At 47.3% G+C, this 17104-nt stretch overlaps 1 protein-coding gene across 1 annotated transcript in view; it reads left to right on the top strand.

Moving 5' to 3' along the window:
* Positions 1 to 3592: 3592 nt before the first annotated feature.
* LOC120943177 (cytoplasmic phosphatidylinositol transfer protein 1-like) overlaps positions 3593 to 17104 on the top strand; it is a 91267-nt gene continuing 77755 nt past the window's right edge. Inside the window, exon 1 of the mRNA XM_040356321.1 lies at positions 3593 to 4033. The gene's annotated coding sequence lies outside the window, so the exon portion shown is untranslated. The remainder of the gene's footprint in view (positions 4034 to 17104) is intronic.

Raw genomic sequence — 17104 nt, 5'->3', positions numbered from 1 at the left:
AAAAAATTCACCGATCTCATGAATAGTTGCTTACAGCCGCAATCGCGGCTTTGTTTACTTACGGGGACCTGGGTGTGGCGACATCACATCGCGCCCGGGTCCTCCAAAGGTCATAGAGATGACTGGTGACCATCTGGTCACCAGTCATCTCTATGCTTCCTGCCGACACCGGACGATTCGTTCTCCGGGCCCCCGATGGCACGGGAGAGCCCGGAGAAGCACCGGATGGCGGCGGGAGGGGGGATGTCCCCTCCCGCCGCCTGCAAGATCGATCAAGCGGCGGAACCGCCGCTATGATCGTTCTTATGTCGTGCAGAATCGCCGGCTGAACAAGAGGATATCTGGATGATGCCTCTAGCTGCAGGCATCATTCAGATATTCACCCGCAAAGCCCAGGACGTCATTTGACGTCCACCCAGGATGGGAGATCCCATCTGTGGACGTCAAATGACAATGGGCCGGTATTGAAGTGGTTAAGAAGAGATCAAAAACTGTACAGTAAAACCTTGGATTGTGAGCATAATTCGTTCAAGAAACATGCTTGTGATCCAAAGCACGTGTATATCAAAGCAAATTTCCCCATAAGAAATAATGGAAACTCAAATAATTCGTTCCACAACCATTTATTCATAAGTCCTTCAGTTTATAGTCCATATAGAAAGATTATAGCAATGTGACCATAAAATGTCCGTCCACAAATGGAAGCCTCCACAAGGGGATTAGAAGCAAAATCCAGCAGGAGCCACAGAGTATAAAAGAGAAGAGAGGCGCCTCTAAGTGTAGCAATGAGTTGCTAAATGTTGTACATTCATTAAATGTAACCATATTGCTACACTTAGAGGCTCCTCTCTTCTTTTTTATACTCAGTTGTGACATGACGCTACTCTTATATCAAGACATCACTTGTATATCAAGGCAAAATGTATTTAAAAATGTTGCTTGTCTTGCAAAACGCTCTCAAACCAAGTTACTCTCAAACCAAGGTTTTACTGTACATACATTCAACATACAAACAGGTATTATCAGCAAAGGGTCCAACAAGAGTCATGGAGGAATTGTGCACATATACCTGGGTATATATATGTAGCGCCCCCTTACTTTCAGTATGGGCACTACGCTAAAGTTAGTGGGGAATGGGAGAGTTACCTTGCTCCCATTCACTATTTGTTTACATTTTGGGACTTCTGTCATTCCAGAAATGTCCACTGGGTCAGTCTGTGCTCCAGGGATGCAATGTCACAGGAGACATAATCGTCATAATACAGGAGATGGTCAGATATTGTGAATATTATACAGGAGATGGTCAGATACTGTGAATATTATACAGGAGATGGTCAGAGACTGCAGTCATAATACAGGGGGTGGTCAGAGACTGCAGACTTGATACTGGAGATGAACAGAGACTGCAGTCATAATACAAGAGATGGTCAGAGACTGTGGACATGATACAGGGGATGGTCAGAGACTGTGGACATAATACAAGGGATGGTCAGAGACTGTGAACATTATAGAGGAGATGATCAGAGACTGAAGACGTGATACTGGAGATGAACAGAGACGGCAGACATAATAAAAGAGATGGTCAGAGACTTAGGCCCCATACACACGATAGAATCCATCCGCAGATAAATCCCAGCAAATGGGTTTCAGCGGATAGATCCTATGGTGTGTACACGCCAGCGGATCTGTTTCCGCGGAGAAATCTCCTCTGGGATGGATTCCAGCAGATCGGATATTTGCTGACATGCACAACAAATCCATCTGCTGGAATCCATTCCAACGGATGGATCCGCTCGTCTGTACAGACTCACCGGATCCATCCGTCCAAAGGGATTCCCCGCACGCGTCGTAATGATTTGACGCATGCGTGGAATTCCTTATATAACAGCGTCGCGCCCGTCGCCGCGTCATAATCGCGGCGACGGCGCGACACGTCATCGCCAGAGGATTTCGGCGCGGATTTCAATGCGATGGTGAGTACACTCCATCGCATAGAAATCTGCGGAAATCTTTGAGAGGATTTATCCGTGGAAACGGTCCGCTGGACCGTATCCGCGGATAAATTCTCTCGTGTGTATGGGGCCTAAGAGACTGTGAGGATATTATACAGAGGATGGTCAAAAACTGCAGACTTGATACTGGAGATGGACAGAGACTGCAGTCATAATACAGGGGGTGGTCAGAGACTGAGAGACTGAGGACATAATACAGGAGATGGTCAGAGACTGAGAGACTGAGGACATAATACAGGGGATGGTCAGAGACTGTGGACATAATGCAGGGGATGGTCAGAGACTGTGGACATAATACAGGGGATGATCAGAGACTGATAGACTGAGGACATAATACAGGGGATGGTCAGAGACTGCGGACATAATGCAGGGGATGGTCAGAGACTGATGACATAAGTCAGGAGATGGTCAGAGACTGAGGACATAATACAGGGGATGGTCAGAGACTGCGGACATAATGCAGGGGATGGTCAGAGACTGAGGACATAATACAGGAGATGGTCAGAGACTGAGAGACTGAGGACTTAATACAGGGGATGGTCAGAGACTGAGAGACTGAGGACATAATACAGGGGATGGTCAGAGACTGAGAGACTGAGGACTTAATACAGGAGATGGTCAGAGACTGAGAGACTGAGGACTTAATACAGGGGATGGTCAGAGACTGAGGACATAATACAGAGGATGGTCAGAGACTGAGGACATAATACAGGGGATGGTCAGAGACTGAGGACATAATACAGGGGATGGTCAGAGACTGTGGACATAATACAGGGGATGGTCAGAGACTGTGGACATAATACAGGGGATGGTCAGAGACTGAGGACATAATACAGGGGATGGTCAGAGACTGAGGACATAAGTCAGGAGATGGTCAGAGACTGAGGACATAATACCAGGGATGGTCAGAGACTGAGGGCATAATACAGGAGATGGTCAGAGACTGAGGACATAATACCAGGGATGGTCAGAGACTACAGACATGCTACAGGAGATGGTCAGAGACTGAGGGCATAATACAGGAGATGGTCAGAGACTGAGGGCATAATACAGGAGATGGTCAGAGACTGAGGACATAATACAGGAGATGGTCAGAGACTGAGGACATAATACCAGGGATGGTCAGAGACTACAGACATGCTACAGGAGATGGTCCTAGTATGTGTATGAATGTGAGTTCAGGACTGTAAATTGTAAGCTCTTTGGGGGGTGGGGACTGATGTGAATGTACAGTATGTAAAGCACTGAGCAAATTGTTGATACCTGTAATAAAATTAATAAAAAGATTATTTTTGCATAAAAATCGCACAAGCGTGAATGATGAGACTAAAGCCCCAATCAAAGTGTGAACAGGCAGAAGAAGTGAGACACAGACCATCACTACCTACCCACCCCGCCAACGCTGGATCATCAGAAAGGGCCACACACCCATAATAACAAGAAAAGGGACAGACTCTTTTTTTGGAGAGGGAGGCTCAGAGAGGGTTAAAAGTAGGTTGCGCACAGTAGCACACGCGGAGTGACAAATGGGGGGGGGGGAGTGTGAGAAAATTCTAATGAGCATGATGCTTGACACACCCCGACACAAGAATAGTGAGACACAGAGAGAGAGAGAGAAGGAACGTGGATGGAAGAAGTCAGCGCAGACTAGAAGATCGCACAAAGACCAATAAACCCGACACACCCAACCAGCCACAAAACAAGACAAAAGACTGACGGATGTCGAAGTAAAGGAAATAATCCGCCCCAAATTATAAAACAAAAAAAAACACAAAAAAAATAACAAAAGAAGAACGCAGACAGGGGACCAGATTGCGCCCGTTGCCAGCATCACATCTTGCTGTACAAACATTACAGCAGCTTCCAAGCAGCAGAGGAGGGGTGGGTGGTTGGATAACCCTGGCAACGCAATAAAGAAGTGGAAAACCGGAGAGAGAGAAAGAGAGAGAGAGAGAGAGAGGAAAGAAGGAGAGGTGCACCTCGCACATGTAACGGGAGGACGAGACGCAGCATCTTTGTAGGTAAGCCAATGCCGGGACCGTCACATCCCATGGAAGAGGCGTGCATGCTCAGGGACCAAACTTGGCTCCTGCATTGTGGATTCAGCTTGTCGTTGCCAAACCGTCAGCAAATTTACTGACAGTTTTATAAAAATCTGCTAGTAAATATCAGGGGCTGATCATTTCATGCTGTGTTGACTTTTTTAAGTGTAAATCAAGCAAATGACTTTGTTCTGGGTAGTGTCAGTGTTTCCGTATCATGTTTCACTGTGTTAGTTTTCAGTTTCTACTGTTCGCTGTGTTATGCCGCGTACACACCATCACTTTATGTGATGAAAAAAAATGACGTTTTTAAAAACGTCACTTTAATTGACCGTGTGTGGGGGAAAACGTTGTTTTATGTCTTGTAAAAAACAAGCAAAAAAAATGTAAGCATGCTTCAATTTTATGTGTCGTTTTTCAAAACGTCATTTTTTACTTCACAGAAATTGACCGTGTGTAGCAAAAAACGTCGTTTAAAACGACGTTTTTTCACCCGCGCATGCCCAGAAGCTAGTTATGAAGCGAGCTTCAATGGAAAAAGTGGTGAGAACGTAACCTCGCTTTGCTAGAGCATTGTGAGAAAAACTATGGTGTGTAGGCAACTTCGTCTTTGAAAATTGAAGTTTCAAAAACGTCATTTTTTATTTCACAGAAAATGTCGTTTTTTTTCATCACATAAAGTGATGGTGTGTACGGGGCATTAGTTTTCAATAGGAGTTCTGTAATTTCTCAGGTTGCCAGTAAAAAAAAATGTGCCCTGCCAGTAAATTTTCCATCAAAAAATGCTGAGAAGGACGTTTCCTGGGCTCCCAGAACAATGGCACGGCAAAGCTAAAGGTGGGAGAAGACTTCAAAGTGCCATGGCTTACGGGGAAAGTGCAGGAATGCACAGCAAGCAAAAGTGCAAAAGCTATGCGCAAAGTGCAATAGCCCCTTGGAAAAGAAATCTGATTGCCTTTTATTGTAGGTTGAAGAGGAAGTAAACCCTGATGGGTGTTACTTCCTTTTTGTTTCCCTGTAAAGGTAAAGCATAATGGGCTACTATGCATGGCATAGTAGCCCATTATGTGACACCATAGGTGTGCGCAGCCTATTGCATTAGGGTGTGCACCCCAAAGCTCAAACATATTTGCATGTGTATATACAGTATACTGACGGTGTCAGCAGAGCGGTGGACGGTGTCAGTAGGGCAGAGATTGGTGTCAGTAGGGCAGTGGACAGTGTTAGTAGTTTTTTATTTTTATTATATATTTATTTTATTTCAGGAGCCCCATTAGGGAGCTTTGGTGAAATATCAGGGGTCTATTTCTGTGCGTTACTGCATGTTTAAAGCAGTATATTCCAGTGTGTTACTGCACGTTTAATGCAGCATATTTCTGTGCATTAGTGCACGTTTAACGTTGTATATTTCGGTGTGTTATGTGCCATTTAATGCTGTATTTTTCTGTGCGTTACTGCATATTAACGCAGTATATTTTGATGCAATCTGCACCACACAGGGTGATTAGGGTGTGCCCAGGCACACCTGGCACTCCCTGTGCGCACACCTATGTGTGACACTTACCTGCAGGAGCAGCCCGCGATGTCCCCGTCTTCCTCGCTAGTAGCGAGCGGCCATTCTTCACCCCCCTTCTTCCATCGCCGCGAACTCCGGCTCCGTGACTGGCTGGAGTCGCGTGACGTCCCGCGTGACACGTCGCGCGACGTCACTCACGCGCATGCGCACAGGAGCCGCCTTTTACGGCATGACCCGAGATAGAAACGGCACAGCGTGCCCTTTCTAACTCCGGCGCATGCGCAGGAGAAATTGCCGTACGCCGATTTGCAAATATCTCCTAGACCAGGGATTTGCAATTAGCGGACCTCCAGCTGTTGCAAAACTACAAGTCCCATCATGCCTCTGACTCTGGGTGTCCTGCTTGTGGCTGTCAGAGTCTTGCTATGCCTCATGGGAATTGTAGTTCTGCAACAGCTGGAGGTCCGCTAATTGCATATCCCCGTCCTAGACCGTGCAGGTCTGGGAGATATTTCCAGCACCTACCGGTAAGCCTTAATCTAGGCTTACCTGTAAGTTAAAGTGGTTCTAAAGGGTTTACAATCACGTTAAAATATCCGGTGAGATCTCACTTTTTTTGCTTCCTTTTTGAGAAATCTCAAAGGGAAATATCGAAATATAAAATATCCAGTGAGGTCTGATTGCTCATCTTTGCATCCAGTCATTGCAAAGTATAAAGTGCAATCCCTATGTGCAAAGTGCAATGACCCCCCTTAGCAAGAAATCGGATTTTCTTTTACTGTGAGTTAATGATGGTCTCAGCCTCTGTATAGACCAGGATCCTCATTATTATAGAAATGGTTGTTGGCCATAATCGTGCGCATAGGGTGTGCCAGGTGTGCCCAGGCACACCCTAACCACCCTGTGCAGCACAGATTTCCCCTACTGCCCTGGCTCCCATTTCCCCCCCGCAGCGCTGCCAGCTTCCCTTCTCTTCTATCGGCTGTTGCTACTGGGATTTTTTAGGAGTGGGGAAGGGGCCGGTAAATATGTAATTTACCCGGCCCCTTCCCTTTATGAATGAACACCATGAGTGATCGGTAGTGTGTGTTTGGGCTTTGGGGTGCACCCCCTAATGCAATAGGCTGCGCACACCTATGAGCTGAAAAGATCTGGGGCTTTCTATTAGGCACTAGAAAAGATTAGTTGACAGAACAGTGTAAAGTGCCGTGACTTCCAGGTAAAGTGCAGGATTGCACAGCGAGGAAAAGTGCAAAAGCTATGTGCAAAGTGCAATAGCCCCGCCCCCTTGGAAAGAAATCTGATTGACTTTTATTGTAGGTTAAAATATCCAGTGAAATCTCACTTTTTTGGTGAGAAATCTCAAAGGGAAATATTGAAATATAAAATATCCAGTGAGGTCTGATTGCTGATCTTTGCATCCAGTCATTGCAAAGTATAAAACCCTATGTGCAAAGTCCAAGGCCCCCCCTAGCCAGAAATCGTATTTTCTTTTGTTGTAAGTTAACCACTTAAGACACGGACCTTTAGGCAGCTAAAGGACCCGGACAGTTTTTTTGCGATTCGGCACTGTGTCGCTTTAACAGACAATTGCGCGGTCGTGCGACGTGGCTCCCAAAAGAAATTGGCGTCCTTTTTTCCCCACAAATAGAGATTTCTTTTGGTGGTATTTGATCAGCTCTGCGGTTTTTATTTTTTGCGCTATAAACAAAAATAGAGCGACAATTAAAAAAAATGCAATATTATTTACTTTTTGCTATAATAAATATCCCCCAAAAATATATAAAAAACATTTTTTTCCCTCAGTTTAGGCCGATACGTATTCTTCTACATATTTTTGGTAAAAAAAATCGCAATAAGCGTTTATCGGTTGGTTTGCGCAAAATTTATAGCGTTTACAAAATAGGGGATAGTTTTATTGCATTTTTATTAATGTTTTTTTTTTTTTTACTACTAATGGCGGCAATCAGCGATTTTTTTCGTGACTGCGACATTATGGCAGACACTTCGGACAATTTTGACACATTTTTGGGACCATTGTCATTTTCACAGCAAAAAATGCATTTAAAATGCATTGTTTACTGTGAAAATGACAATTGCAGTTTGGGAGTTAACCACAAGGGGGCGCTGATGGGGTTATGTGTGACCTAATATGTGTTTCTAACTGTAGGGGGGGTGTGGCTGTAGGTGTGACATCATCGATTGTGTTTCCCGATAAAAGAGATCACGCGATCGATGACGGCGCCACAGTGAAGAACGGGGAAGCTGTGTTTACACACACCTCTCCCCGTTCTTCAGCTCTGGGGACCGATCGCGGGAATCCAGCTGCGATCGCGTCCACGGGTCCCGGTCACGGAGCTTCGGACCGGGTCGCGGGCGCACGCCCGCGACCCACGGCTGGGCACTAGCACAGGACGTACCTGTACGTACATGTGCCCAGCCGTGCCATTCTGCCAACGTAAATGTGCAGGAGGCGGTCCTTAAGTGGTTAAGAAATCAGATGAAGTTTGATTGGATGCTATAGATTGTTTGGAGTCATTGGGGGTTATTTACTAAAGGCAAATCCACTTTGCACTACAAGTGCAAACTGCAAATGCAAAGTGCACTTGAAATTGCACTGAAAACGTACTTGGAAGTGCAGACGCTGTAGATCCGAGGGGGACATGCAAGGAAAATTAAAAACAGCATGATTGGAGGATAAAATCAGCAGAGCTTCCCCTCATTTCAGATCTTCCCCTCAGATTTAAAACGACTGCACTTCCAGGTGCAATTTCAAGTGCACTTTGCACTTGTAGTGCAAAGTGGATTTGCCTTATGTAAATCAGCCCCATTGCACTTACCGTATTTATCTTGCTATAACGCGCCCCAGCGTATATCGCACACCCCCGAACTTGAAGGAAAATTCCTGGAAAAAAAAAATACTTACAGTTTGGATGCCCCTCGTCGGTGTCTTGCCCGTCGTCCATTGTGTCCTGCCTGTCGTCCATCGCGTCCATCGGCGGCCTCATCCGGTCCGGCGTCCTTCTGCGGCCATCGTGGTGTCCTCCCCGCTCGATTCCCGCTTCCCTCGCTGTGTTTGAACCACTACGCCGACATATACCGAGCGCAGTACACTCGGGTATAGTCGGGCAGGCTCGGCTCCTCTTGCGTAAAGGACGTACAGGACGCACAGGACGTGACCGCGAGAGGATCCGAGCCTGCCCAACTATACCCGAGTGTACTGCGCTTGGTATATGTCGGCGCAGTGCTTCAAACACAGTGCGGGAAGCGGGTATCGGCATATATCGCGCACCCACGATTTTACCCTGATTTTCAGGGCAAAAAAGTGCGCGATATACGCTGATAAATACGGTACCTAATAAGCCTTTTCTGTTCAACAGGCATTAATTATTCTGTCAGCTAAAACTGTCCCCACGATGGTCTTAGGCCGCGTACACACGATCAGTCCATCCGATGAGAACGGTCCGAAGGACGGTTGTCATCGGTTAACCGATGAAGCTGACTGATGGTCCGTCGCGCCTACACACCATCAGTTAAAAAAACGATTGTGTCAGAATGCGGTGACGTAAAACACAACGACGTGCTGAGAAAAACAAAGTTCAATGCTTCCAAGCATGCATCTACTTGATTCTGAGAATGCGCGGGTTTTTAACCGATGCTTTTGCATAATAACCGTCGGTTTTGACCTATCGGTTATCAGTCCATCGGTTAAATTTTAAAGCAAGTTCTAAATTTTTGGACCGAAGGCTAACTGACCGATGGGGCCCACACACGATCGGTTTGGACCGATGAAAAGGTCCTTCAGTCCGTTTTCATCGGTTTTGACCGATCGTGTGTGCGCGGCCTAAGCCTCTGTATAGACCAGGAGCCTCAATGGTTGTTGGTTCACACATTGAGGAAGCTGAAAAAGATCTCATGAAGTATGGATGGTGCAGCTGGTTCTGCATCTGACCAAAGCGGTGACAAGAGGCGCGTCTTTTTCCCTCTAAAACTATTAACAATAAAAGTTGGTTCTCTTCCCCGTCTGAGAAAGTTGTGAGATATGAAGCAAGCCATAATTAGATAGATAATAATTTGTGGTCTCCGGAGACAGCGTTCTGCGAGATGAATTCCGTTACACCCTCCTCAGTACCGAATGTAGCTGGTAATTATAAAATGTGGACAGCTGTGATTGGGGGACTCGGAGCCCGGGGGCCTGCTGCCGGGACTTACAGTTTTTGCAGAAATTGGGAAACTAAAATTTCCTAACGTCTTCTGTATGCAAAGCCGAGGCAAAACGTGATTTTCAAGAGTTTTTAATCAACTGGATAAATATTGATTGGTCAGGGGAAGTATGCACTTCAACATCACAACATTAGTGAACGATGAAGGGTAGACCTTTAATAAGCCTAAAAAGCCAACACGTTTGAAGGGCTCTGATGCCCTGCATCAGGGCTTCAAAATATTGAACTGGAAAAGACTTGGGCAAAAGGGGAAGCTGCCCTGGTCCCAGTCTATGTTGTGGGGCCCAAAGCAGCTGCCTCATACTTCCCAACTATCCCAGTTTAAATTCTCTCGTCCCTTGAAGTTTTAGTCCTGTGCTGTGTCCTCATATCTCAGTGTGAAGTGCTGCCCAGCTCTGCCCTATTGTTGTGTACAGATGACTCATCTGCAGACCCTGTGTTTGCATTTAAATAACCGTCATTCATATCAGTCAGTGGGAACACAACCTGGCCAAGCCAGCGTATTTTATGTTGGATGTGTGTCTGGCTGGGCGTAGGTTACGTTCATGGCGTACGCAGTGATCCGGCGTATCTTAGGCAGTTGTTCCGACGTGGTTGTGAGCATGCGCAGAGGGATTGCGTCCACGTCCCGGCACATGGGCAATTCGTGATACGTATCTGTCATGCGCTCGGACCATCATTTGCATGGGGTCACGCCTCATTAGCATGGCTCACGCCCACTTCCACCTACGCCGGCGTACACCTTTCGAAACCCAGCGCAGTTTTGGGAGCACTGGCTTTGTGAATTCCATGCTTGCCTCTCTGCGCTGGGTCGGCGTAGCGTATATTATTTGCGCTACGGCGGCGTAATGTGCGCCCGCTCTCTGTGAATCTGGGCCATTGTGTTTTTTTTTTTTAATTTCGGTCTTTTTTTGTTTATAGCGCAAAAAATAAAAAACGCAGAGGTGATCAAATACCACCAAAAGAAAGCTCTATTTGTGGAGAAAAAAGGACGTAAATTTTGTTTGGGAGTCACGTCGCACGACCGTGCAATTGTCATTCAAAGCGTGACAGCGCTGAAAGATGACATTTTCGCCTGGGCAGGAAGGGGGTATATGTTGGTCCATGGTAAATGGAGTGCAGCGCCATGGGCGTGAATCCGGCCTTGGAGAACATCAAATCTCTTTCTTTTGTTGGCTTAGAATGGTAAAATTTTATTGGGATTTCTAGAACATAAGCCTGGAAAAAAAGAATCCCCACGGATCTATGTACATAGCGACGGGTCAGGAAGCAGGCGCTTGTTTGATGGTGATGATGACACACATCGATCGGTTACATTGTAACTCTCATGTGATTAAATGTGTATCCAAGTGTAATGTGTGTGTTCAAGTGACATCAGAGCGGGAGAGACGGCGTCTTATCACTGCAATCTGTAGCCTGCGTCTCCTCCAATCATCTCACCCCGTCCTCCTCCAATCATCTCACCCCATCCTCCTCCAATCATCTCACCCCATCCTCCTCCTCCAATCATCTCACCCCGTCCTCCTCCAATCACCTCACCCCGTCCTCCTCCAATCATCTCACCCCATCCTCCTCCAATCATCTCACCCCATCCTCCTCCAATCATCTCACCCCGTCCTCCTCCAATCATCTCACCCCATCCTCCTCCAATCATCTCACCCCGTCCTCCTCCAATCATTTCACCCAGTCCTCCTCCAATCATCTCACCCCATCCTCCTCCAATCATCTCACCCCGTCCTCCTCCAATCATCTCACCCCATCCTCCTCCAATCATCTCACCCCGTCCTCCTCCAATCATCTCACCCCATCCTCCTCCAATCATCTCACCCGTCCTCCTCCAATCATCTCACCCCATCCTCCTCCAATCATCTCACCCGTCCTCCTCCAATCATCTCACCCCGTCCTCCTCCAATCATCTCACCCCGTCCTCCTCCAATCATCTCACCCCGTCCTCCTCCAATCATCTCACCCCGTCCTCCTCCAATCATCTCACCCCCGTCCTCCTCCAATCATCTCACCCCGTCCTCCTCCAATCATCTCACCCCGTCCTCCTCCAATCATCTCACCCCGTCCTCCTCCAATCATCTCACCCCGTCCTCCTCCAATCATCTCACCCCGTCCTCCTCCAATCATCTCACCCCGTCCTCCTCCAATCATCTCACCCCGTCCTCCTCCAATCATCTCACCCCAGCCTCCTCCAATCATCTCACCCCGTCCTCCTCCAATCATCTCACCCCGTCCTCCTCCAATCATCTCACCCCGTCCTCCTCCAATCATCTCCCCCCAGATACACCCCAGATATCCCCCCAGTACTCTGACCCCTCTACACCCCAGATATCCCCCCAGCACTCTGTCCCCTCTACACCCCAGATATCCCCCCAGCACTCTGACCCCTCTACACCCCAGATATCCCCCCAGCACTCTGATCCCTCTACACCCCAGATATCCCCCCAGCACTCTGTCCCCTCTACACCCCAGATATCCCCCCAGCACTCTGATCCCTCTACACCCCAGATATCCCCCCGGCACTCTGACCCCTCTACACCCCAGATATCCCCCCAGCACTCTGATCCCTCTACTCCCCAGATATCCCCCCAGCACTCTGATCCCTCTACACCCCAGATATCCCCCCAGCACTCTGATCCCTCTACACCCCAGATATCCCCCCAGCACTCTGATCCCTCTACACCCCAGATATCCCCCCAGCACTCTGACCCCTCTACACCCCAGATATCCCCCCAGTACTCTGATCCCTCTACACCCCAGATATCCCCCCCAGCACTCTGACCCCTCTACACCCCAGATATCCCCCCAGCACTCTGACCTCTCTACACCCCAGATATCCCCCCAGCACTCTGACCCCTCTACTCCCCAGATATCCCTCCAGCACTCTGACCCCTCTACACCCCAGATATCCCCCCCCAGCACTCTGACCCCTCTACATCCCAGATATCCCCCCAGCACTCTGACCCCTCTACACCCCAGATATCCCCCCAGCACTCTGACCCCTCTACTCCCCAGATATCCCCCCCAGCACTCTGACCCCTCTACACCCCAGATATCCCCCCAGCCCTCTGACCTCTATACACCCCAGATATCCCCCCAGCACTCTGACCCCCTCTACACCCCAGATATCCCCCCAGCACTCTGACCCCTCTACACCCCAGATATCCCCCCCAGCACTCTGACCCCTCTGCACCCTATATATCCTCCCAGCCCTCTGACCCCTCTACACCCCAGATATCCCCCCAGCACTCTGACCCCTCTACACCCCAGATATCCCCCCAGCACTCTGACCCCTCTACATCCCTGATACCCCCTACACTGTGGCCTCTCTACATCCCTGATACCTCTAGCACTATAGCCACCCAAGCTACCCCAAGCATTGCTTTAGGGAAAGTGCAGGGGCCCCCCCATGTAGCTTGGGGCCCCTGGGCAGTGCCCAGGTGTGCCCTCTCATTAAGACAGCCCTGATCACGCTGACCGAGCTGTCACCGACAGGACTTCTAATCGGGAGCCAATTACAGCAACCACCTACAGAACCACGCCACCTACTGGGCATCAAAAGACCGCCGGGAGGGAGCATTAAAGAAAATAGAGCTGCTTTCATTTGTCTTTTTTCACTGCCTGGAGTTCAGCTTTCAATCAAGGGGCTTAAATAATTGGAACGTTTTTTGAGCAAAAAAAAAAAAAGAATGGAGTTTTTCTAAATAGGTGGAAACTTTGTACACAATAGACCTCGCCGGGTTATTTAGAACCTCAGCTGAACTGCGGAAAAATGAGACCAGAAATAACCTGCGCGGCTTTTTCTATTTCGACGGGAATGTGGAAATTTATCTTTTCCATTAAATTTCAATCTGACCTTTTATGAACCGTCTACAGGATCCCCAACCGAAAAGTTTCATCTTGAGAGAATAAAAAAACACAAAGGGCTAGATTCAGGTAAGGGGACGTAAGTTTGTGCGGGCGTAGCGTATGTTATTTACGCTACGCCGCCACAATTTAGAGAGGCAAGTGCAGTATTCACAAAGCACGTTGCGGCGGCGTAGCGTAAATTTGCCGGCGTAAGCGCGCCAAATTCAAATTGTCAAGAGGTGGGCGTGTTTTATGTAAATAAAACTTGACCCCACGTAAATGCCGTTTCTCACGAACGGCGCATGCGCCGGCGTGAATGTATCCCAGTGCGCATGCTCCTAATCACGTCGCAAATAGTCAATGCTTTCGACGTGAACGTAATTTACGCAAAGCCCTATTCGCGAACGACTTACGCAAACGACGTAAAATTTTCAAAATTCGACGCGGGAACGACGTCCATACTTAACATTGGCTACGCCTCATATAGCAGGAGTAACGTTACGCCGGAAAAAGCCTTACGCAAACGACGCCAAAAAATCTGCCGGGCGCACGTACGTTTCTGAATCGGCGTATCCAGCTCATTTGCATATTCTACGCTGAAATCGACTGAAGAGCCACCTAGCGGCCAGCATAAATATGCAACTAAGAAGCAACGGCGTAAGAGATTTACGCCAGTCGGATATTAGCCTAATTTCGGCGTATCTTGCTTTCTGAATACAGAAAGAAGATACGCCGGCGCAGCTTTGAATTTACGAGTAAATTCTTGCTGAATCTAGCCCAAACACATCAAGGCATGCAGAAGTGTATTAACAAATAAAAAAAAAACATAAAATAAACGTATTTAAAAAAAATTAAAATAATATTTTAAAAAAACCTGCGCAATGATAATAATTCAGATACGGTACAATTTTTTCCTAAATGTCTTCCTTTACCTTAGTGCAGTCCTCCTTCACTTACCTCATCCTTCCATTTTGCTTTTAAATGTCCTTATTTCTTCTGAGAAATCCTCACTTCCTGTTCTTCTGTCTGTAACTCCACACAGTAATGCAAGGCTTTCTCCCTGGTGTGGAGTGTCGTGCTCGCCCCCTCCCTTGGACTACATGAGAGTCAGGACGCTCTCTACGTTGCAGATAAATAAAGGAAAAAAAAAAGTGCCTGGATTTGTTCGCCGCAATGTCGCAGTCCCGCTAAAAACCGAAGATCGCCGATATTACTAGTAAAAAAATAATAGTAATAAAAATTACCATAAATCCCCATTCTCAAGGGGAGTAGAGAGAGATTGTCTGTTCCTAGTGATCAGGAACAGCGATCTCTCCCTACTTCCTGGCAGTCCCACCCCCCCACAGTTAGAAACACCTCCCTAGGGAACATAGTTAACCCCTTGATCGCCCCCTAGTGTTAACCCCTTCCCTGGCAGTGACATTTATACATTAATCAGTGGCTATTTTTAGCACCTATCGCTGTAAAAATGGCAGTGGTCCCAAAAAAGTGTCAAAAGTGTCCAGATCTGTCCGCCGCAATGTCGCAGTCCCGCCAAAAATCGCAGATCACCGCTATTACTATTTAAAAAAATAATAGTAATAAAAATGCCATAAATTCACATTCCTAAAGGGGAGGAAAGAGATATTGTCTGTTCCTAGTGATCAGGAACAGCGATCTCTCCCTACTTCCAGGCAGTCCCCCCCCCCCCCCCCACAGTTAGAAACACCTCCCTAGGGAACATAGTTAACCCCTTGATCGCCCCAAGTGTTAACCCCTTCCCTGGCAGTGACATTTATACAATAATCAGTGGCTATTTTTAGCACTGTTCGCTGTAAAAATGGCAATGGTCCCTAAAAAGTGTCAATAGTGTCCGATGTGTCCACCGCAATGTCGCAGTCCCCCTAAAAATCGCAGATCACCGCTATTACTAGTAAAAAAAATTATAATAATAAAAATGCCATAAATTCCCATTCTTAAAGTTGAAGTAAACCTTCCTATCATGTTCAGACAAGAAAGCTGCCATCTTGGCCTCTGTTTAATCCGCAACTGCCATGATGCTGCACATGTGATCAGTTATGACACCAGCCATTGGTTGGTTTGACAGTTTGGTTGAGAGCGCAACCAATGGGAGGGTTACATTTCCGGCACGTGCCAGAAATGTAACCGTTTTTTAAACTGTTAATGGATGGGTTTACTTCCGCTTTAAGAGGAGGAGAGATCTGCTGTTCCTAGTGATTAGGAACAGCGATCTATCTCTTCCTCCAGTCAGTCCCCTCCCGCAGCAATGTCGCAGTCCCGATAAAAATCGCGGCCCGCCATATCCCTAAGGTTAAGACTAAGCTGGCTGGCAGCCAAGTGCCGACCTGACAGTCATCTTATCTCTCAATTTGGCGCCCGGGGCACATACCCCCCCTAGTTTCGGCCCTGGTTTTAATAAAGGCCTCCCTGGTACGGGACACTGTGGGGTAATCCATCTTAGCTAGCTTTCTGTGATTGGGCTGGAGAAGGAGGGAGGAGGGAAGGGGTGTGTCTGTGTGTCATACAGCTGGGGCATGCCTATGTGCTAACATAGACGCTGACAGGAGGAGAAAGCAAAGAGCCCATCCATCTCCTTCACTGTCCAATCGCTGGCAAGGGGGAGGTGACCAAGCTTTATTGTGTATCTGCAGAGGGGAAAAGTGAGGTCCCCGACCTGGCTGTGCTGTTTGGCAGGGCTTTGTAAATCACAAAACCGGCTGAACAGATCTACAATTTTTTTTGGGCGGATAAAGCAGCTCCCATATAGAAGTGTATTTATCCGAGTCCAGCTGATTTTGTGTGTTATAGTCCTTGTTTTGTAAAAACAGAATAATTGCGGGCTGTCACCTCCGGGAGGTATTGTCACAACACATTGCAGCTGATTTATGAAATAACATTATTATGGACTCACCAGGCTTCCTGTTCTGTAATATTATGGATAATAATAATATTGGTCACATATCCAAATGGAAGGGGGGGGGGAGGGAGAAGGATATATTTTAGCTGCTCACACCCATGGCTATATGTACCCTGAATTACAGATACAGGGGGTACGGAAAGTATTCAGACCCCTCCCCCCCCCCTTACATGTTCCACTCTTTGTTATATTGCAACCATTTTCTAAAATCACGTAATTTCATTTTTTCCTCATTATTGTACACACAGCACCCCATATTGACAGAAAAACACAGAGTTGTTGACATTTTTGCAGATTTATTAAAAACTAAAAAGTGAAATATCACACGGTCCTAAGTATGCAGACCCTTTGCTCAGTATTTAGTAGAAGAAGCCAGTGGCGGCTGGCGCTCAATTTTTTTTGGGGGGGCGCAAACAAACGAAAAAAAAGCCACTGTGCCCATCAAACGCAGCCACTGTGCCCATCAAATGCAGCCACTGTGCCCATCAAATGCAGCCACTGTGCCCATCAAATGCAGCCACTGTGCCCATCAAATGCAG

This window comes from Rana temporaria, chromosome 6, assembly GCF_905171775.1.
Source record: "Rana temporaria chromosome 6, aRanTem1.1, whole genome shotgun sequence".
In the NCBI taxonomy this organism is placed as follows: domain Eukaryota; kingdom Metazoa; phylum Chordata; class Amphibia; order Anura; family Ranidae; genus Rana; species Rana temporaria.
This window is presented reverse-complemented; position numbering and strand designations above follow the sequence as displayed.